Source organism: Mauremys reevesii, linkage group 23, assembly GCF_016161935.1.
Source record: "Mauremys reevesii isolate NIE-2019 linkage group 23, ASM1616193v1, whole genome shotgun sequence".
In the NCBI taxonomy this organism is placed as follows: Eukaryota; Metazoa; Chordata; order Testudines; family Geoemydidae; genus Mauremys; species Mauremys reevesii.
Window position 1 is genome coordinate 21,413,227 of NC_052645.1, and position 24,298 is coordinate 21,437,524.

Consider the following 24,298-nt stretch of genomic DNA (forward strand, 5'->3'; position numbering starts at 1 on the left):
ATTATTCTTAAGACGTTTTGTAATTCGATAAGCAAAGCACACGATTTGGAATGTAGACGCCTTAAGCTGGTACAATAACCAGGGCAGTGGAAAAAAGCACACAAACAAAACACAGTAATTGAAGACGAAAATAATTTAAACGAATTAAACAGTTTCCTTTCAGCAGTAATATCTTGGCAAATGAAGCCTAAGCAGCACTAAGTAACTGGTGTGTGATAGACAAATAACACCGGGGACTCAAAGGAGAAGCAGCAAATGGTCTGCTTTGACTCAGAAGTGTGAATTGGACCTGGACGGCTCAGGTGGATGATGATGATGATGATGATGGGGATTTTGCAGCAGCTTGGTGAAACTGGGGAATACCAGGATTCAGAGTGCAGGTAGATCATCTGTGGCATCAGCCCCCATGAAAACTGGTGGAGCTATTTGTGTCTTTCTTGCTACCTCTAGCGTTTGGGCAAAGTCCAGTCTGCTCATCCTCTTCCCCAGCTTAGGGATATCCCGGTTTTGTACCTCCGAGGCGGAAATCCTACCTGCCAGCACCCCGTGGCAGAACCTCCCCCAGGGTCTTCCCTCAGTTAAGCCAGGAACATGGCCCATCCTGCTTAGTCAGCTGTCCCCTGTATGGAGACTACCACTGCCAGCCACCCCTGGTCTGAAAGGGCTGTGCCCCTGTGACGGACATGCTGGCTTGCGCCTGTTCCTAAAATCCAGTGCTCTGTGTTAGATACCTATTCTGGAGCACCATTGACTGTCACTTTATTGCCTAGCTATTTACCTGTACGCAGACACAGAGTGCTCTCGGAACAAGCTGCCAGTCCAGCACCTTCCGCCACCACTAAGGCTGCGTCGACGCTACAAGCTAGAGGTGTCCATCCCCTGATTGGGTACAAATGCTTGCCCCCGCTCTCCCTGAGCTGGCACGAGGATAAATAGCAGTGTAGCCGCAGGAGCACGGGTGGCATGGCTGAGCTGTGCCACGTATGGACCCACTGGTTTCAGATGGGTTTGTACGTGCCATGGTTCACGGGGCTTCTGCTGCTCCTACCTGTGCAACCACAGCGACACTGTGATTAATACTTGCGCTAGTGTGCACAAGCAGGAGTCACACCCCTAATCATAGTGTAGAAATAGCTTAAAATTCATGTCTAAGAGAAAAAATGCTTCCCAAGCTGTCCCAGAGATGGTCAACTTTTCTCCTTCTCTTGACCACTTTGCTTCAAGAAAGGCTCCATACAGCACTGGGGCTCCATACAGGCAGAGAGCGGAGTCATACGCAGGTTAAACGGTTCATACTTCTCAAGGCAGCTGGTGACATGCGCTTTTGTATGATGGAACAGCCAGGCGGCCTCATTTAACCTGGAGATGATGTGAAGCTCTGGAGACACTGCTCAGTTCTGTGCAGTTAGCACACTGGTAGCAGGGACTGTCTAGAAACATGTCTCATAACAAAACCTGCTAGATATTTTTAATGGAATTTTTGGGGGTAAAAAAGGAAGCTTTTTAAATTTTTGCAAAAAAGTTTCATTTCCCCCCAATTTTCTGTTTTTTGTTTTGTTTTACGGAGAAGTTTTTGCTTTTTCATTTTTTGGTTTTTCCTTTTTTGTTTACTCAGTTTTCATTTTTGGTTTTTCAGCTTTTCCTCTCCCCCCGCCCCTTCTAGTGGCAAAATGGAAAAAGGAGAAAAGAGGGGAAAGGGAGAAAAAGAAACAAGGGAGGAGAAATCAAAAATCTGAAATTTTCAATAAAAAATTTGTGAAAAATTTCAAATAAAGCAAAAACAAATTGCCTTTTCAAAGCCCACCTGGCTTTGGCATGGATATTTTGGGTCACTCGCAGCATGTGACACGACCCATAGGTCAAACCCCCCCAGGCCTGCAGGGTTAATGGGAGGAGCTACATTCTGACTGCTGACGGGTTTACCTGGGACCTGCAAAGCCCAGTCCCAGTATGATGCGCTGCCCCTGAGGTCTGATTGGTGGAGATCCAGGGCAGCTGATTGGCCCATTTCCCCTATTTAAGCTAGCAGCTGGCCTAGGAAGCTGTTTGAACCTAGGTTCTGCCCTGCCATGGACTGTGTTCCTTGTGCTTGCTGCTCCTGGGGCTTGATTTCCCAGCATCTGACTTCCAGTTTATCTGTTGCCTCTGAGCCCCTGGTATCCTGACCTGGCCTGACTCTGGTTCCCGACTCGTGGTTCTGAGCTCCAGTTTGTCTCCTGGGGTTCTGACTCTCGACTCCAGTCTTGTGATTTTGGACTCTGGCGCTGACCTCTAGGTGGGAGTGATGGAGAGGAGCAGCAAAGTAATGAGGTAAAACAATAAAAATGCCAAGTTATTTTCTATGGCTTACAAGTGCTGAGCCCCCAAACTCGGTTTACTTCCTGCATCTTGGTTTGGGTGCCACCACATATTCATGTTGCACTCAGGTCGGTCTCCATGGGGTGCTGGTAACCCTTCCAGATATGAGCCAGGAGAAGGGACCTGCCGTGATGCATGGTGTGTTGAGGAAACATTTAGAGGAGTCATTTCCCAGCCTTCCTTCGCATGGACCCCTATGCACGGTGTGACCTCCCTGAATGCATCTGCAAAGCCCCTACCCTCTCCACTGCTTAAAACCCACATCCACTGTGCTGCCTACAGGGCAATCTCTTCGTGGTTTGCACTCCCTGATTTCTGCCCATCTGTTTGTCTGTCTGGCCATCCTCATGCTGTGCTCTCTCTGGGGTAGGGGGTTGTCCTTTCTGGAAAGGGCCTGGAACATGTAGATGCTGCTGCAAACAAATAATAGATTTCAGCAGGAGGCTGAAAAACAATTGCAGCCCATAATGTAGCTTGGGGCACAGAGGAAGCAAAATGTTTAGCTAAAATGCACATTGCAACATCATGTCAGTACGGTGTATGAAGAGGCACCTTTCACTAAAGCCTCTGCATTATTGATCCACCTTTCTGATTACAATTAACCAATACATGGTAATAAGTGAAAGGTGATCCATGCCTGACAGGCTCCCATGCTTCAAATGTTTACCGTCAGCAAAGGATAAATCCTGATATAGGCCCAAGTTTCTCTCCTCCTCTCCTAATCAATAGTAACTTAATTCCTTGCACTAATAGCTTGCCGTCATTTTAACTGGAATGAAGGCTGGAGTCTGTAAAAATGCCAATCACGAGTTTCTATTTATTTTGTATAGGAAATAATAGAGAAGGCAGAATATCTTGTTTAAAGAAATGCAAAGGTTCAGGGAGACAGAAAATAACAGTCTGAAGGTAGCTGCTTAAGTGCTTGCAATCAATACATTCCAGATGCTTTTAACAGATTCAGTGACTGAAGCGTGTTCTTTTTCTGGAGGTAAAACTGACTGCATTGCTTTTTGCTCTCACTGATGCAGTTGCTGCCTGTTTACTTGAATATTTTTTCACTTCACATAAGAACGGAGACCCATGACTATAATTTTAATGGTCAGACAAAACCCATAAATGCTTTTCCATTAAGCGTTAATGATATTAAATCAAGCTAGAGGAAGTGTGGATTTTCCAGACAAAACTGAAACCTTTGAGGTACAAGTTTTACTTCATGCTGTTTGTTTGGTGAGAAGAGAAGAGGACAGGCTTGTGGCTAAGGAACTGGACTGGAATCCAGGAAATTTGGGTTCAATTTCTGGCTCTGATGTAGACTCCCTGTGTGACCTTGACCAAGTCCCTTCGTGTTTCTGTGGTGTAATTCTCCACTTGTAAACTTGGGTTAAAAGAACTCCCATTTCCTCACTCATGCTCTGACTTGTGTCCGTGGGACTGCTGTCGTATCTCTGTCTGTGCCGCACCTAACACGATGGGGATCTTGACTGGGGCCTCTATCGGCCTCTAAATAAACTTTGAAAACCTGGAACTCGCTTGGGCCAGCTCAGTTCTACAGCAAGGTTAATGGCTAATTGCAATGCATTCTGGGACAACAAGAGGAAACGAGGAACCACCCGGCAGATTTTGCAGGAACTGCTATAAAACTAATTAATTTAAAAAGATCTGAATGTGTTCAGATTTCTGTGCTGGGCGACATCAGGCTGTGTTGGGGGACCAAGGATGATGGACATCGGCCCATATTTCTGACGGATTCCGTGCTCAGCTTTTGCTTTCTTTGCCTTTCGCCATTAAGGAAATCAAACCTAGGAAAAGCCAGGCTGTGAATGTTGAACTTAAAAAGAGTGGGTGGCAGGAGGGGAGTGGAGGGTGGATAAGCATTGAGAAATGTCTATGTCTATTCAAAGCTGCTCCAAACCTATCTCTCACACTCTTTGCTCAATACATGGAAATAATGATACATGTAATCAGAGGCTGGTTGCAGAGTTGGTCCAATAAAAGATATTACCTCGGCCACCTTGTCTCTTAGGAGAAGCTGGACATTTTATGTGAATGGCAAATCCCAGGATCACAAGGGAAAGCCAGGGAGATCCCAAGATCCCGCTGAAGCCAGTCAAAGTTGCAAGTTCTCAAGTGCTATGTAGGGTTTGTCCCAAAGAAATGAGAGGTGCTGGAAAATATCTCTTAGGTTATCCAGGGGGAATGGATTGAATGACCTAACGGGTCTTTTCTGTCTCTAATTTCTGTAATTCTAGGCTCTTTTATGATACCTTGGGCTAGTGGGTCTCAACCTACATGCCATTGTGGGCTGCATATGCAGCTCTCTGTGCTATGTGGGCTGCATCCACCCAATATATATGTACTATCTGTATGGCCCTGAGGATGTCATATGGGCCACAGCTGTGTGCTGATAGCGCCGCAAGCAGCCCGCGGGCCGAGAACCACTGTCCTGGGCCTTATTCTTGTTTACGCTAAGGTTATTTGACACCACTTTGGCAGTGTATAAAGGGATCTTAAAGTGAAGATAAATGATGTTTACACCTTTGCACTGCTAGAGCTGTATGAAGAAGCCTTAGGCAAATAAGAATCCCTGTTGCAGATCCTGCCCCCTGGAATACCATGAAACCAGCCTCTCTTGGAAACGTCAGTATTTCCACCTTTGGGTCAAGTTCTCCAGCATGCAGAGAGGCCAGCACATGGCCCCTTCAAAACAGGGTGTACGTGGCATCTCTAGTGCTCTTCACAGAGGGAATTTGACCCTCTGACACTTCTTTGCATTAGAGCTTCTCAGCATTGTTTTGGGTTGGTGTCCTAGCAAGTGCGGGTGTGAATCCATATTACAAGCAACAATCCTGGGTCCTGCATTTAGACTCCAACAGAGTCCTGGTCTGAAGCACATTTACTGTTAAATACGCGAGCAGACCTGGCATGTGCTCAGGTTCTCTGGACGAGGGTCCTACAAACCAGCTGAGTTTCTCGCTGGTTTGCTGGTATGATTGGTAATTTGTATTTGGTTTTTTTTTAATAGCTATCCTGGCAGACTGAGTGAACAGCCCAGTGATTAGGGGAGCAGCAGTCAGACTATGGGGTCTGCTTCAAAGCCCACTGAAGTCAGGGGGAGACCTTCATGGGCACCTTCCAATACCCACTTATGCCTTGGAAGAGCTTGTTTAGCTAGAGTTCATTTGAGATGCAGAATGAACCATAGCCCCAGATGAAACCCGAACATCTGGGTTCACCATGACCCCTTCACTGACAGCAAGCCAGCAATGATAGCGGAGTGTAACCATACACGACAGAGAAAGGAAAACAGTCACTTTAAAAAATGAATGTGCTCTTCCCAACCTGATAGTCCCCATGGACCTGAGGAACAGAGAGCAATCTCATTGTAAAATATTCATAGACAGCTGCTTTATAGCATTTATCGCAGTGTTATTTAAATCTTGAGCTACTCTATAATTAAAGCAGTTATGTTTCAGATGCTTAACAGGGTGTTTTAAATGTTTAGGTCTTGTAAATGATGTTTATTTATGGCTAGCTAATTAAGCTAACGTTGCTGACACTGGTTGGTCTCTGTTCCAGTCCAAGCCATGAGCACTGGTATTCCCTGTTAACTTTAAAGAGACTGGTGTGAGAGGGAATCTCTGAACACTCATCCGTCTGTCGTGAGTGCGGTCTTGCTAGCTTCATTGTCCCTCTGCATGCTGCACCGGTCCATTCCCCAACACAGAATCAGAGCCAGGGTGGTAGCGACAGGAATTTGCTCGTGGTGTAGGCCAGATATAAGTTATTTTCTCTAGTGTAGTTCACCCCTGCTCTGGGGCCATGTAACTTCCACCCTTTGCTCAAGACTGAGGCTAACACGGCACCACTCCAGGAGTAGCCTCAGAAGATGGAGTGACTTGGAGACATCTGTCTGAGTCATAATTCACCCCTACTGCCCCCATGCTCCTGGCGGGGCGGCGGCCCCTCAGGGTGGAGGGGGGGAGCTGCCGTGGGACGGGGGAGCCTCAGGGCGGGGGCTTGGGGACGGAGGAGGGCGCAAGGTGGAAGTTTCGCCTAAGGCACAAAACATCCTTGCACCGGCCCTGCCTATATAAGAAAAAGACCCCAAAATCGGGACTGCCCCTATAAAATCGGGACATCTGGTCACCCTAGGGTGAATTGTCATAAATGTTTGTAGCGGGTGGAATATGGACTGATTCATAATGTAACACTGGCCAAGCATTATTTTGTTCCTCTCTAGTGGTTAGACCATATAAGGGACTACCAGCCTGTAACTGCTTTCAGCTAATTGACTCTTCCAGTGGTTGAGATCTGGCCTTTATGGTTAGAGGCCTAGCTTGATTCCCAGTGGATGACCCACCAGGGCTTCATTGCTTAAGTGATGCCCCCATGAGATCAACATCCTTCAGTTCCATGACAATCTCAGCCAGGGTGCAGAAACGATGTCTAAAGTAGGGAGGTAACTTTTTATTGTCATTTTAGTGTCTGCAGAAAAACTGGCAGCAAGTCAGCTTCCCAATGCAAAAAGCTCCACTCAATCAGATTTGTGACGACTAGTTCTATAAAACAAATTATTGATGGTGATCAGAGTGTAATTCAATGAACATTTCCCTGGTGAGGAGCAGAGAGGTGCCCTGTGTACATTTTACAGGGCCAGATGGTTAGTGTGTTTGCCAAATGTTGCATTTAAATTCATGACATCTCCAACTGCTGCTAACCAGTATGGTTTAGCTAACCGTGACCCTAAATTACTTCAACATTTTGAAAAAACAACATATAGCTATTCTCAGGCCAGAACAAGAAGGGTTTTTGTGTTAATTTCAGGACCCATCTGTGCTTTTAAAGTGGCAAGAATAGCTCAAAAAAAAAGGCAGAATGAATCAACAAACCAGTGATTTGGCTGAAATGTAAGGAGAGTTACATGGTATAAGAATGTCTAGAATCGCTCCCTCTTTGATTTTCCCTTTCCATGTAGTATGCAGGATCCTGGATTATGCAGGGGCATCAGCTGAAGAATACTTGTCTTTTCATTAAATAAACCAAAAGAGAAAAGCCTGGAAATGATTGATGCAGAAAATCTGGCAGAACTGAAGACAAAGATGCAGGATTTTTCTAGGTGCTGCTAAGCTGTGTGCTGGGCTGAGGAGCTCCCTGGCATCTATTAGTGGGGTCTGGTTCACTGAACTCCCCTGTGATGTAGAACATGGCAGCGAACACTCTTCCTATGCAATTGCTAAAGCGGCTTTATAGCAAAATTAATAATGTGGAAAATATAGGACGATGCATTCAGCAACGAATCTGTCCTTTGCGTAGGAGAGATTTAGTGCTTTATTGCTTCCATCAGTGTCTTACTAGAATCTTAAAAGTTATTATAATTCATACCCCTTAAATCACAATATGATTCCTCTGGGCTACTCAGTTGTACCTGGCTTGTGTCTATAGAGTGACCCCTGAACAAGCAGCAGTCAGCCAATATTTAAACATAAAGGGACAAGTTATGGATCCCTCCCTCCCCACTCATGAGCAGTTACTCAAAAAAGTCCTTCCATTGACTTCAATGGGACTAGCTCCGAGGGCCTGCACACTGTGGGAGTAAGGGCTCTCCCGACTGGGCCAGCATGAGTTCATAGTGACAGAAAGGAGGACCGCACCTTCTTCAACCAGGTATTGTCAAATATGTGTCCACCCCACCAGTGAAATCCATTCAACAGTGTGTGCAATGTGCAGCACTGTAGGTTTAAATAGTTGCTCCTCTGTACATGGGAAGAGTTTTCCATTGCATTTGGCTCAGCGTGAGGAACTTGCAGAAGGTTTGGTCAGAGTGGACAGGAGCAGGGCCAGCGCAACCCATTAGGTGACCTAGACGGTCGCCTAGGGCACTAACATTTGGGGGGCAGCAACCGCGGTGGCCGGATGTTCGGCTGCCGCGGTCATCGTCGGTATTTCGGGGGCAGGACCTTCCACCGCCTAGGGCACCAAAAAGGCTGCCGGCGCTCCGGAACAGGAGTCTAGAAAGCTTAGCGTTTAGCTGGATATGGGCAGTTACCGTAGAGTTGTAATAGGTGTAGTGTGAGATATGGCCATGCAGTTCTCTTCTGACTTAGATCATGAGTGCGAGAACAGAAACCTCTGCAGTGTCTTTCCTAGCTGCACCTGGTGCCCAATGGTCAGTCCTGCTAGATCTGGCCAATAATCTTTTATTTCTCTGTAAATGTACATTTATAGCGCTGTATAAATAATTAATAATTAGCGTATTTAATGACATGAACAGAGTGTTAATGTGCAGGATTAATTGGGTCCTTTCCCCAGCACTTCCGACTCTGTTGGGTCTCACTTACTGAGGCTATTACTTTCCACTAATACATGATGATGGAATAATTAGAGTGATGAAACACTCTGGAGGTGCACCAGTCAAGACGGACTTTATAGAGAGGACTGAGCGTGCAGTTCTACTAAGCAGAGACAATTGACTTTTATTACAAAAGTTCCACCAGCGGACTTCCTATAATGCCCATCAGAGTGAATGATGCATTCCATTACATGCAGGTGGAGGGGGCACCAGCCTGTTACTAAATGGAGCAAGTAGATATGCCCTGACATTCCACCCATGCTAATATGGGATGTTAATGAACAGCAGCAGCCCAAACAATGTGCCATGGAGAACAAGCCCCATAAGGAATTTAAAATGAGTCATGTTCTGTCTCTCTCAGTAGGAAGGGGGAATCCAGGGAGCAGCACATTCTGATGTGAACAGCTTTAATCCGGATCTATGCACATTTATGGCATAAAATGACATGGAAATATACGTAAATGTTGTTAATTATTGTAAAGCAAAGAAGCACATGGATAGCATATTCCATAAAATGTCTTATACACACGTCTGGAGTTCCTTTTAAAAAAGACCCTTAGAAATATCAGTGAAGTGGAATTGAGTTTGGATGTTCCAAAACCATTAAGTTGGGACAATTTTTTTAAAACTGCTTATTAATCTAACCTTGCCTGATAGGTTTCCAAGTGAACACTTTTCTTTACCGTAACATCATACCTTTACAAATCTGGGAAATGTCAACCCTTGATTTACTGACAAAGCAGACAACTGCCATCAATTATATCAGCTGAGATCAGTTCATCTACCTTGAGATCACGTTAGCTGCTGTAAAATTCAGGCATTTGATAAAATCATGTCTAGTTAAAATGCAGAGGATAACCTACATTTTAAAAATGCTGTAAAAAAGAACAGGAAGTGAAACCAGGGTGAAAATGTATGAGGCATGGAGTCTGGATTTGAATTTAGCATTTGCTGTGTGGTGGAGAAATACTGCTTTTTTGCACAGTTGAAAACTGGTGTTTAATGGAACAGGTGCTGCAGGAGGGCTGAGACTTCAGCATTCAAGTCCAGAACCTACTCTGACCTGGTGCACATTAAAAATTCCCAGGTAGTATTGTTCATTTAAGACAACAACAGTTCATAGCAGCTGTTCTTTGTTCACAAAGTTGTGTGAGTCGAGCAACATGTTTGCAAATTTCTAAGCGTGATCACTTGTTGCTTCACACACAGAATGACACCTATGAAAATGGAAGGTTCACAAAGAGAGAAGGCAGGGAAATAAGCAAAGAAGCACATTCGACCAATCACTTTAAAGTTATTCAAGTAGAACTGTTAGTTAGATGCATTATCTAGCTAGCGGTATAGGTACAGATAATGACTTAGAATGTAACTCTTTGGACAGAGACTCTCTTTTTGTTCTGTTTTTTGTACAGCGCCTAGCACAATGGGGTCCCGGTCCAGGAGTGGGGCTGCTGGTTGCTATTGCATTAGAAATAAGAGTTCACGTGGCACCCATTCTCACTGTTGCTTTTGAGTGTCTGACTGTGTAAAGCTCACTGCATAACACTGGTCACTCAGACAAGCAATACATTCAGCAGCAAGTACGCCTGTTCTTGCCTGGCTTACCCTGACCCCATGATCAGTCATTCCTCATCATATCTAAGGACAAAGGATATGGCTGCCTATAAGAACATACCCATTTGCACGGTAGTATGGTTAGCTCTAGGAACCTAGGCAAGTGAGCTAATTCTCCATTGCTCTGCATTGTGTGTAGTTATCTATGCCGGGGAGAAAGTAGATGCCAACTGCCATTTGATTCTGGTGGCATTTTACATCCACTCTGCTCTGATGTAAATTATGACACAGGGTGCAGGACAATGGGAAGTCAGTCCCTGGATCTCCCTTGTGATACTAGGTTCTGAGATCTTGAGACTGGTGTATGAAGCATACTGGTGTAGAAACTTCCAGGGCTGGATGGGACACTCTTTCCAAGAGAGCTTAGAGGAAATTGTGCCAGATCTTAAAGGGAAAAGGGAAATGGACACCTTCAGCGTGTGGTAATAGAATGCATAGCTGCTCTTCACCACGTCACCAATTCCAAATCAGCTGCAAGTTAGCAATGATAGGATGTGACCTGCTGTTGGGTTTTTTGGTAGCCTACAGGCAATAAATTTGCCATTCTCAAGCTTGCCTGGTATCTAGGTATTCGAGCGAACGTTAATGTGGCTAGCTCAGTGCTGGAGCAGTTAAGGCACAGCAGCACACAATTCAGCGCTGGTTCTACACACCTGCCCAAAACCTTGGTAATGACTTTTGTGGCCAGCCCTCTGGAATCCATGCTGCCATGGAGTAACTGCTACCTGAGCTAGCTAGATTAAAGTTAGGTCAGGTATGTCTACCTCAGCGGCAATCACACCCTATGTCTGCCGTGTAGATGTACCCATAACTGAACCTGGTAGCCTATGGGTTGTTCATGAGCTTAGATGAAAATATTCCTCCAATAATTTCAAATCAAGCAAAATGATTAAATATCCATCTTTTAGTTCACTTCTAAACCTGAAAATGTGGGGCAAATATCTAATCAATTAGACATTAAGTTCAGAGGGTTCACTCAGCTCTATCTACAGACATGCACATTAGTGACATAAATACTTTTAGACAGGGAGGCGCTACAGGTTACAAGAAAAATCACAACTTAGGTCAACATTTATCTTGACTGTCATCTTTGTTTGTAACAGTAAATCTGTTCCTGATAAATAACAGGAGAAATTTTTACCTTGGAGTGAAAAACTCATGCTTCAGTTAAACCTCAATTATATTTCCAAGCAATATTTATCAGATTTTCTAATGTGTGCTTAGTGCAGTTCAATTTCCTGCTATCAGTCAAAAGTGGCGGAACTTGGAGAGCTGTGCTGGAAGCGTTACTTTTCATAGATGAAATGGAATGTGCAAAATGGTAACAAGGTAGAGCTACGATCCAAAGGGCATCATTAAAAATGAACTACTACCTGTGTGCATCTTGGGGTTTTTTAAAAATGAAATGCCAATGTGTTTTTAAATGCACAGCATTGTTCTTTTCAGAACAAGGGAGGTGACTATGTATTTAGAAAAGCTATTTTCTAGGATGTTGGAATTGTAACTTCACTTTTGGAATTCTGAGTGATAAAATAAACACCTCTGTAATCTCACAATTTCAACAATATCTATTTCTGTATTTACCTATCACATTATTTTATGCAAAAAACCTTCATTATGAATTCATATACTTGGAATGTATACTAAATCAGGAAATACAGCTTTAAGCTTGAATTTGCAAGCTTAATTCTGCTCCTGCCGATTGGTGTATTATAAAATTGTCTTGAATTAGAAACTCACATAACATTCCAAGATGTGTGCATTTAATAAATTGTGATGTATAATATGATTCTATTAATGGGGATTAAGCACATACTTAAAACTAAACACGTGCTTTGCTGAATCAGGACCCTTGTACTACATATGCAACAAAAATAATTCTTAATCACTTAAAACTTTATTTTTCCTTTTTCTTAAAAAAAGCAAAGTGAGTATTAGGCAGGTTGTTGTGTCTTTGGTTTTAATATTTTGTATCTGGCCTCTCTTAGTAACCCCCCCCCCCGGCAGGTGCCATATAAATATATTAAATACATTTCCTATTGATCTAGTCATATGCAAGGTATGGAATTTAAAAGTCCACCTACTTCTATGCTGTATTTTGTATGTATGTTTGTTATATATTTTCATGCTTCACTTGTCCAGAAATGGCTGAACAGATTCTCCACTAACTTTCCAAAGCAAAACAATGACGTGGAGACCTCAATCATGGAAAGTTTAAGTCCACTGGGGGATTTTTGAGAAAATTATGGCCAAGTGAAAATCAGGGTATGTAATGGGAGATGTTTTTCAACTTTGGTCTAGTTCTTGCTAGGGCAAAACACTATAATAGGAGAAAGAGTTTGCGATGATAGTGCTGCTCGTAATAATTCTCATTCCTGTGTGCATACCGCTGTGAGAGAATTTCATCCAAAGTGGTATGGTTTAGTGGTATGAGCAGAATAATGAGGATCAGGAGTTCCTGTTTTCTAATCTTGGTCCCTTTCTCATCAGTCCATCCCTGTTCAGCAAAGTACATAATCATATAATTAAGTCCTGTGAGTAAAATCCTGTCACTGCTGAAGTCACTTGGTCCAGGGATGGTTGTGCACCTGTCACTGGTCCAGGGATGGTTGCAAATCTGGAGGGATGGGGTTTGCGGTCGAAAACGCTCATGATCTGCTTCCTCCTGGCTAATGTGCCAAATTGACCTATTGGATGATTGAGGTGCGCTCTTTCACTGTTTTGTGTGTGAATACGTGAAAAGGGAGGTAAGGTTTGGGGGTATGGAGAACGCCCCTGTCACCCAGAAGCAGAGCACAAATACAAAATACAGACAGTACAGAGCCAATACTTACAACTTCAACTACAAAATGATACATACATATAGACAGCATAATCATAACCACCAACCCATAACCTGGTCTTAGCCACCTTATATGACCCCCTTTACCTAAAATTTGGTGCCACTACACGACCTTGGTTGCAAACCATGTTCTATATGGTCCCAGTTTATATCAATAACGTCACACACACACAAACGAGTGAAAGCGCGCGCCTCACTCATCCGATAGGTCAATTTGGCACATTAGCCAGGAGGAAGCAGATCGTGAGCGTTTTCAACCACAAACCCCATCCCTCCAGATTTGCAACCATTCCTGGACCAGTGACAGGGGCACAACCAACCCTGGACCAGGGGGGCGCCCTGCCGATGGCCGCGGATGAAAACTGCAAGAGAAGAACAAAGTTCCATGATTTTTTTTGCCCGTCCCAATGGAAATGGTTTTGGGGAAAGTTCCATGATCTAGTCCAGTCTAATGTCAAGGGATGGGGAAGACAGAGGAGAATCAGCATCTCTTTGAAGTTATTGATCAGCATCTCTTTATTTGTAGCAGTTGGGGAAGGTGAGAGGATGTGAAGCCAGGGCACATGAAACGGAATGCACCCCGGTATTCACACCCTACTCACGGTCATCATAATCCTTATATAAAATCTGCCTCGGGAGGTATCATTTGTAAACTAACACGCTGGTCATCAGGATTCCTGTGCCATGTTTGTATGAAATGCGCATTAAGGGGTACGGACACATTGTCAGCTGAAATTACCAGACCAGCCTGGGAAGGGGCCAAACCTGTTTCTCAAAGTGAAAGGACAAGCTGACCCCTCCAGCCAAGTGTGATATTGGCAATTGCCAGTCCAGTGGCTGTTCTTTGGCAATGGGGAGGGGGGCAGGAACAGATCGATCTGCATTTTAGCAAACAACCTGGAACCTCTGTCACCAGAAGACTCCATGTCTCTGTCCTCACAGTGGGAGGGCGCTTTACCTAGAGGTAACCCTCAAGGAAATTCATTTCAAGGGGGACTCGACTCTAAAAGTCGGGGGCAAAAACGCCCTGAGTATTTCCCTTTCTCACTTGCCTAAGAAAGCAAAGGAACCAGCCTTTGGACGCTGGGAGGGGTTCTGACCTGAGGATTTGGTCAGCCCTGTTGCTGGGACCAGGTGGTAAAGGTTAGCTATGAGAAAGCGTTTTCTCTTTGTCTCTTGTAACCATTTCTAACTTTAATGCCTTGAACTTGTATCTCTCTCTTTGTAGTTAATTAAACTGGTTTGATTTTTTTTTAATTAAAACAAGTCCAGTGTTGTGTTCAAACTAAATCATTTGGTAACTCCAGATAAAGTACCAAAGTATTGGCTATTGGCCCCTTACAGGAGCAAAGGGCCTTTAATATCTGAACTGTCCAGGAGAGGGCTTGATGGTGCAGAACACATGTTTTGGGGGAAATCTGGGACAGGGAGTGTGCTGGGGTGACCCTGCAAGCGGTTATCAAAGCTGCTGGAAGCCAGAGTGTGGCTGGCATGTTGCTGACAGGCTGCTGGGATCAATGTTGCTGGACCAGAGCCGTGGCTTTCCATAGACACTCAGGGTGTGACCTGCCTGTGAGCACCCCAGGAAAGCAGCTACAACAACAAAACATTGTGAGGCACCCTTGGGTGCAGGGCAGGGCAGGCGGTAACACAACCCCTCACTGGTCTGGATTGCACCCTGGAACGGGACAGAATGGAAATCCATAAATAAACACTCTAAACCTCTCCAGCTCCCTCCCAGCTGGAGAGACTTCTCCTCAGTTATGCACATGCTTAATCGATCAATGAATAATTAATGTTGTTAAAATAATGTGGCATTCATCAAGAATTCTAAATGGGCAGAATAATTTACCGCTCACACCCTGTCCTGTGTCTCTTATTGCGGGTAATTGGAAGATGGCTATTAAGGGCCAGAGGAGACGGAACTATTCTGACAGACAGAGTGTGGGAGCCCAGACCCTCACTGGCTGCCAAACGGCAGTGTGGGGATACTGTATGATGGTGCACAGCTCTGGTCCCCGTTGCCCCTGTGACATGTTAGTGCAGTTCCAAGGCTGTGCTGCTAACTGCCGGGGGGCTGTAAGAGCCACGAGATGCAGTCCAGGATCAGTGCAGCAGATTGGCCTCACAACCACATTTCCTTCCCCCCTTTCCCCCCCCTCCCCGCTCCATTTGCCTGCTCTGGCTGCGGCAGGGTGGTCCGATGCTGCATACAAGCTCCTGTGGCTGCTGGGGGAACATTCCGACACTGGGTGGGGGAGAGGGGATGGCTCGTCCCTGAGCGGCATAAGTGGCTTTATGGGCAGACTCTACTGCACTGATGTAGTGTGAAATGGGGTCCTGTCCTGGAGGATATGGCCCATTCTCTTCAGTTAGGGTGCAGAGTGGGCCCTGGCACTCACTAACCCATTTCACTCTCCGGAATGAAAGATTGTCTTGTGATGAAGGCGTGGGCTTAGGACTCAGGAGAGCTACATTCAACATATGAACAGCCATAATCAGTCAGACCAATGGTCCATCTAGCCCAGTAGGTTGTCTTCTGACAGTGGGCAGTGCCAGATGCTACAGAAGAAAGGAACATCTGTCATCCAGTCCCACCATCTGGCAGTCAGAGGCTTAGGACACCCGGAGCATGGGTTTGCATCCCTGATCATCTTGGCTCATAGTCACGGATGAACCTATCCCCCAAGAACTTACCTACTTCTTTTTTTAACTCAGTTATGTTTTTGACCTTCACAACATCCCCTGGCAATGAGTTCCACTGGTTGATTGTGCTTTGTATGAAGTTCTTCCTTTTGTTTCTTTTAGACCTGCTGCTTATTACTATCTTCGGGTGACCCCTGGTTTCTGTGTTATGTGAAGAGGTAAATAACCCTTCTTTATTCACTTTCTGCTCACCAGTCATGAGTGTATAGACCTCTAGCACATCCCCCTTAATTATCTCTTTTAAGATGAACAGTCCCAGTCTCTCTAATTTCTCCTCCTATGGAAGCTTAAATTCCTGGTTCCGTCACTGACCTGCTGTATCACTTAATCTCTCTGAGCCCCACTTCGCCCGTCTGTAAAATGAGGATAATAACCTTTCCTTTGTCTGTCTTGTGTCAATGCAAGTTCTTCAGGGCAGACACTGTTTACTTCCATGCTTTTGTACACTTCCTTCCCAATGCAATGGGGTCCTGCTCTACTAATGGTGGATACTAGGGGCTTGATTACACAGGGATACTCTGAAAAAAATTACTCCGAATCCACTAAATGTGTGAATTTAAGTGGGTTGGTTAAACTGCATTAAGCTCCTGGGTGGATGTTTCTATTCAGAATTAACATGGCCTTTATTCAGTTTAGCTTAATTCACTTCCAAACTGAATTAAGGTAAACTGAATTAAGGCCACCTGACTTCTGAAGAAGAACGTCCACACAGGGATTTAACAGGGTGCTACAAATCTACTTTAAATTCACAAATTTAAGGCTTGTCTACACATGAAATGGTACCAGAATTCAGCTTCCTCTTGTTCATGTGTTCACCCCTTTATTTCTGTAGAAGAGGCTTCTTCAAATGACTTCATCAAGGACCGAGCTCATTCCTGGAGACTTTCAAAGTATCTTGCCAAGCTTCTTCCCCAGTCTCTAGACATAGCCTCATTGATACATCGTTAATAGGCACTATCACTTGCCACTCAATAGTTGATCAAAAGCGTTTCCTTCTAACTATACACTCTGTTCCCATACACGTTATAGATTTCATAAGCTGGTCCCTGAAAGCAGAAGCTGGCCCTTGAAATGTATCATATCAGCATTTTGTTGCTCCGTACAGCTCAAACGACCTGTCATAGCCATTTGAAGGGATCAAACAAAGTTGTTGGTTTTTTGTTGATAAGAAAAATTAAAAGCATGTCAGATCCTGACTCATTAAGGGTGACGTTCACCACAGCCAGGCCTTTCATGGTCGCAGTGCAGCAATGCCCTAAAGCACGTGCTTAGCTTTGAGCAGGTGAGCTGTCTGTCAGAATAGTTCCGTCTCCTCTGGCCCTTAATAGCCATCTTCCAATTACCCGCAATAAGAGACACAGGACAGGGTGTGAGCGGTAAATTATTCTGCCCATTGACAACCACTGGGTGGAAAGCTGTGCCCTACACAGAACAATGCAAAGGAAGGGTTAAAAAGTGCAAATATGTCTTTGCACGTAAGATCCAAACAAACAAAACAACACAACCACGCACCAAACCGAAACCAGCCCCCTCTTCTTTTACTTGCCAAAACTCTAGTCTCTGGATGTGGTGTTTCCTTGGCAACAGGGGCGGCTCCAGGCCCCAACACGCCAAGCGCGTGCTCGGGGCGGCATGCCGCGGGGGGTGCTCTGCCGGTCGCCGGGAGGGCAGCAGGCAGCTCCGGTGGACCTCTCGCAGGCGTGCCTGCGGAGGGTCAGCTGGTCCCGTGGCTTCAGAGGTCCACCGGAGCCGTGGGACCAGCGGACCCTCCGCAGGCACGTCTGCGGGAGGTCCACTGGAGCCGTGGGACCGGCGACCGGCACCGTGCTTGGGGCGGCGAAATGGCTAGAGCCGCCCCTGCTTGGCACCAGCGTGTGAGATCACAAACACCTGAAGCAGGGAAATTCTCCAAGCTCTCTTTGGGTAGAAGGAAGAGGCAGAGGTATGTAGTCTATCAGAAGAAAGAATTCAGCAGTGTTGGTGGGAATCAATGTGGAGGTGTGCCAGGGAGACTGTCTGGGCTAAGCAATTGCACAGACCCTGCAGACCCTCATTCTGCTCGTGGACACTGACTTTTACCGGTGTCCAGAAAACCAGAGCCAGGCTCTGCCCTGACTGAGGTCCTGTGCAATCCCACTGAATTCAGTAATGAGTAAAGCAAGGCTAAATGTGAGCTTCCAGTGCCCAGATTAAAGGAGCACCACTCTTACCAAGATCACACATGGTCCAAGGACCCCTGCAATCCTTAGCTCACTCTCTTGAGCCTGGGGTGACTGTATTTCAGCTTGATATAGACTCTCTTTGCTTTGGGGTCGGGAGGAGTTAAAGTCAAAGTCTTATTATATGGACATACGCTTTGTGCTTTGATTCTTTTTTCTTTAATAAGCAATGAAAACCCTAGCAGGGAACTGAGTTCTTCTCGGTGTTTATGGAAGCAGCACTGCAGAGGCGCATGCAAATTGGGAAATACATATTCAGGTAATTTTGCAAACATGTATTATTTATTGTACTGTACCAGAGGAAGGAGCCGCCATAGCCAGCCATGGCAATATGTGTTTGCACAATTTTCCAAATGTGTATAATTTATGCAGGAGCCTATTTGGAGACTTAAAATCTAAATCGTATAAATATGTATTGGGGGAGTTTGTAAAGTGTGTGTGGCAGGAAGAGGGTTACTCAATGTATTTACTATAGTGTTGGGACCTCTTTGAACTGGGAAATGTAACATTTTGGGCAGATAAACTCCATTTGCTGCCTTGGGGCCACTGCATAGTAATGGGCTACACTTGCTACTGTGATGTGATCTAGTAGTCAGAGCAGAGGACTGGTAGTCAGGACTCCCAGAGATCTATTCCTGCATCTGCCACTCTGTGTTGCTGACAAGTCACTTAACTGCTCTGTGCACCCATCTATGAAATGGGTATAAACCTACCTAGATTATCTCACAGAACTTTCATTATTTCTAAAAATGACTATGGGATCCTTGATTTAAAAGGTCTTGCATATCGCCTCGCACTTCCTTATTGCATACACTGCTGTGACACATTCTTCCTCAGTCCAAGTCTCATCTGCAAGCCCACAGAAAACTAAGTGAGTTGGTCAGTCGTATTCCAAGATTTGTGGTTATTTGGAGCTTGTGGGGATGGGAGAGAAGCTATTCAGAGGCCTATCACTTTGGCTGTGGCTGAAGATAGTCATTGATACGGTGCAAACATCAGCTGCTGACAGCCCTGGGGGTAAATAGTTTCAGGATAATCGAGGGAAAGTTCTCTGGCCTGTGTTATACAGGAGGTCAAACTAGGTGATCACAATGGTCTCTTCTGGCGTTGGAATCTATGAATGAGCAGATAAACCCTAAAGAATGATGCTTGGTAGCTCTTCGGCTGCACTTATTTCCTTTAGGATCTGATCCTGAAATCACTTCCTCTTTCAGAACATTGAGTGCTTGGGTCTCAACAGGTTCTTTGTCTTGTGTTTTCTGAGCCGTTGGCTTGCACTTGGGTCATGTTTTCAAGATTTCCCCCCCCAACCAGAAATATTCCTTTTTTTTCTTTTTTAAAGCAAATTCTGAGATTCTCTCCTAATCCCAAACCTTCAGCAGCTGAGCCTTTAAGAAAAACACCAAACATTGGGAATATTGAAATAAAAATTATGAGTTGCCAACACCAGTAATTTCTTCATGGAAGCAGGAATTGAACCCAGGAATTAGCCGTATCCTGGAACGTGCTAGTGGGTAACATTGGTAGAGAATGAGGAGTGGCTATGGAGCCAAAAGGGCAAATATTTTCAGTTCACCTATTTTTCTGTTGAAATCACGACAGGAAGGGTTAAATATTTAAGGGTTAACAAGCAGCTCAGATGAAGCAAAGAAAACAAGGCTATTATTAAGGAGCTCAGCTGGGCGGGGGGGGGGGGGGGACCATTTCAAATCAACAATGCTAAACCGATAATGGGAGGAAGTGTATTGAGCTTAATGGTTTGAAACTCTCAGGCAAAGCTGGTGTTCAGCTGCTGCTATTGGTAGCTAAGCTGTTGTTAGATGCATCAACACAGGTTGCTCTCACCTTAATTCAGAGCTTAAAGGATGTATAATGCCAGCGGTACCAACCACGCAAAGAACGGATCCCGAGGGGATAGGAAAGTAAATGTGTTCTGGTTACCTGCACCAAGAAACCAGCACAACCCATTTCCTTCTCAGCGCCCGACTTGGAAAACAAACAGTGATACTCCACGACGTCATCTTCATTCTGCAGATGTTCTTGTCTCCACTCACTGAGCCAGGGGCACAATCCGTGCATGCCCTTGAGATGCTTCCGGCTCAAGCCTACAGAACAACCAGATGGCCACGTCACAAAGAAGTGGAGACACTAGACATGAGCACAAGCTGCACCTCACCAGTTTAAACCATGTCCATCCTAGGGCTTCGCTGGCAGCTAAAATACCCATTGTAGATGAGGACCTGGACTCCAGAAGAGAATTCTAAGCACACTTCCCTCTGACTTTCTCTCTCTCTCTCATTATTATTTTTATGAAGCACTCACAGGCCTCAGCCAGCTTCAGGGTTCCATGGAGCTAGGCACTCGGCAATCTCATTGTCAGTGCCAGTCCCTGCCCTGGAGAGCTTACAGGCTAAACAGACAAGGCTGGGAAGGGAAACAGAGGCACAGGACTTGTCCTTACCCAAGGCCACATAGTAGATCAGTGGCAGAGCCAGGATTTCCTGAGTTGCAGCCTTGGGCCATATCCCAGTCAAAACCATGCTCCCCTCCCACCCCCAGCCCACCGCCCTCCTGCTTTTTGAATCTCAGTCAGAGATTCACATTATGAGGTCTCCAGAATACCAGTCCCCTAATAATCTGGGCCTTTCAAGCACTAGGTAGCGCCTGCACCCTATGATTATATTGGAGTTGATTCCCCATGATGAACCTTGGTCACCTTTTCAAGACATTCCATCAGGAGGTAATTTATTTATGCTTAGAATTACCTGTAATCACTGCATGCTAGAGGTCAAGGAAAAGGAACGCAGCCGTCTCACCTTGCAAGCTTTGAGCCACCTTCTAGAAGAGGAAGGTTCTTAGAGTTATTCTTATGCTAGCTTTGAGCCACTGACTCTTGCAGGACTTTCAGCTACAGCATTATCCTCTGCCAGCCAGAATCATAACAGCACAGATTTTTTTAAAAGGAAATCCACCCTACTAATTTACTCACTCTATTCTGGCTTTGTTTCAGGTCCAGCTTGCATCTTTGGAATGCCTCCAACCATTTCAGGGGAGAGGCCAGGGAATAAACATTCTTTCTTCTTCAGATTAGCAGCCAAACATCCACAGTGGAAGTTTCATCTTGATTATCTGGCTTGTCTCAAGCTGGGCTTCTCTTCTGTAGGCTGTTCAAAATGCAGATTGCTTCCCCTGCCTTTCTTTCAAAGCCACAAAGGTAGGATGGTCTTGGAGTCTCAAACTTTCCAGGCACGTTTCCTGGTGGTTAGTGATTGGATGATGCCACTGTTTAGCCTTGAATTGGCTATCAAACCACTTCTCTGTTGGATTCCTGTTTGCTTCTGGTAACTCATATATTTTGGAATACATATTGCTGCCTTTTCACACATGCAATTGATTCTTCTGGACACAACCACTTACACAGAGGCCTGTTTTATTTTCCCTAAATCTTTCAGGGACCATCTCTTGGTTTTCCACAACAGATTGTCTCAAGACGACTTCTCTGACCCCTGTGCAAAGGAACACGGCCCCTGTGGCAGCTGGCCCAGCATGACTTGATTATTATTTGCATTGTGGCAGCTCTTAGGAGGCCTCATGATGGGCCAGAACCCCATCGTGCTGGGCACTGCACAGAACAAAAGAATGGTCCCCTTTCCACGGGGCTTGCAATCTAAGGCTATGTCATCGCGCACCAAAGGAGACGGTTTTTTACCTGTGGATAATGAACACATGCTAGTTCTCCTGCTGTAAAAACAGTGGAGACCAGGCACTTTAGTTTTATCACCAGGGAAAGTAGGAGAGATCATCACTGGGTGGGCAAATAGTGCTGACTTCATCTCGCGGTAAACCCTCCATTTGTCTCCACTCAGGATTTTGCAGTGTGATAATTATCATGTGTTCATTTACCTGGCTGTAAATAAACGCGAGGACAAAGCCTAAATATAGGACAAGAGGTAGATACAGAGAGGTGGCCAGCACAAGGGACACGACAGGCTGTATTCTCAGCACACCAGCTTTGATCCACTAGCGGACTAGCCATTGTCAGATATTGTGCTGGCATCATTGCAAAGCTGGGCATTCAAGATGAAGTTGCGGGAAGATAACGAGGTGGCTTCGTGGGTGTTTGTGACGTTCCTCCCAAGTGTGAGGGCAGCATGGGAGAAAGCATGAGGGGCTTGTCTGAAAATAGACTAAGTGGGTGATGAAGGCTGAGATTGTTGGCCAGTTGGAGACAGGAGAAAAGGCGATTCGTTGAGTGAGGTGCATGCAAACTATGAAAGTATCATGCTGCTGAAAGTTGGCATATCCAGGCTCTGATGGACCAAGGAAAGGAAGAGCATTCTAGCATTCTGGCCTCAGTTGCAGTAGTATCATCCCGGGGGAGAGAGACTCTCTCTGAGCTGTAGAAGATCTCAATTACTGGGGCAACATCTGAGACTGATGTGATGAGTTAATATAAAAGCAAGTCGCTCCCTCCCCGAGCAATTAACTATGATTAAAAAATAGAACTGCTGCCCTGTTAGAACAATCAATGACAAGTGTGTTTTGGGGCTTAACGTTTAACCCACTTTGGGTTCTGCTCCTACCTGTACTTAGGAAGAAAACTACTTTTCCCAATACTTACAGTCGTCTCAGATTTAGACCCGGGGTGGGCTGGCTCTACTGGCCAGCTGTGGATCCGGAATTCTGGGAAATAACAAACTTCACTCTGAAGGATGGTGTGCGAGTCCAGTCTGCAGCTGCGGTCACTGAAAGCCGAGCTGACAAGCCCTGTGGGCTGGCTTTGCAGCCGAAAGAAAGTTCTCTGGCCCAAGTCAGTTTCATTAATCTTGGGGCCATGACATGTCAGTGCTTTTATTGATTTCCCACCAGGCCATTCATCAATAGTCTAGTCACAGTACGAGCCAATATGGAGGAAGCGCAGGGGAAAAGAATGGGGGAGGTGGTTTTTATCTCTAGGGCACAAGATGTTCATAATCAATGCAACCTAGAGAAAAAGCCAAATGGGTTTAGCTAATTGATGAAAAGAGCTTCAGCGCTGGAGAGGTTCCACTAAGTTTCGTTACAAAGGAGAAATGTTCTTGCTAAGGCAGAAGGATACTATAATCCAGGTCTGTGCCGACTGGCCTGGGGCCGCATGGACCCTCCGGGCCAGGCCTCACAAACACTATAAGCCAGGCATGCTCAGACTGCATGGACCAGGCTTACATCTGTGCTGCTCCAATGTTTCCCGCTATGTTTTTAGTTCTTTTTAAACTGCATTTTGTGCTGGTGAGGGGTGTCGAATTGCCTGTCCTAGACACTGGCTCCCTCTAATTACCCACCCCACGGAGCAGGGGCCCTTCTGAGAGCCTTCACCCTGACCTAGAAGAATTTGCCTCTTCGAGGAAATGGGGAGCTGCATCTCCATGGCTTGGACCCTGCTGAGCCTGCCAACATGGGGCCAAATGCATTTCTCAGCAAGTTAATCACGTTTTTTGTCTCAGTCAATAACGAGCCATCACAACAAACCCTTCATGGGAAGGATGTTTTTAAAAGACAGCTGCTGGGAATTAAAATAGCTTGTAGGGAAATGACGTTGTTTCTCTATAAAAGCCACAGTGACTTTTAAAACTGCAAACTGTCCCTGGCCCTGCGAAGACTCATGCATGGTTAACTTTGCTCATGTGAACGGCGCCTTGAGGATCAATGGTTGGGAATTTCAAAGGAGCCCAAGGATCCTAACAATGCCAGGCTGTGATCCTCACTGGGGCCTGGATAATGCCCTCAGATCTAGGTGGGCCTTGTGCCCACACGGAGTCCCCGTGGAACTCGACACAAGCCCGCAGATCCCACTGCAGTGCCTCAGCCTCGCTGGGTAGGGCCACTGCTTGGAGTAACTTCTCGTTGTAACCTCCGGGGTGTGAACTTCTCCCTCCTTCCCATTGTGTGTGTGTGTGTGTATGTGTGTGTGTGTTTATCATTTGTGTTACTGTAGCACCTCCGAGCCTGTCACGGACCAGGCCCCCGTTGTGGTAGGCACGCCCAGGCACTTGCTACGTGCCTCACCACATGTGTGACATGCTACGCAGCACTCGGACGTATCCTCCAGGCTGAGGGCTGTGGAACAACACATTTTGAATTCACTACCCAGAGGTCGGAACAAGCACTGGTTGCTACGTCGATCCTGGCCCTTCTCTCTGAGCCCCTCCCTGCACAGCATAGCTGTGTAAA

General features: G+C 45.6%; 1 long non-coding RNA gene across 1 annotated transcript in view; it reads left to right on the forward strand.

Annotated features, from left to right (window-relative positions):
• The first annotated feature begins 2,164 nt into the window (after positions 1-2,164).
• LOC120389304 overlaps positions 2,165-24,298 on the forward strand; it is a 45,893-nt gene continuing 23,759 nt past the window's right edge. Inside the window, exon 1 of the long non-coding RNA XR_005590861.1 lies at positions 2,165-2,310. This is a non-coding gene — a long non-coding RNA (uncharacterized LOC120389304). The remainder of the gene's footprint in view (positions 2,311-24,298) is intronic.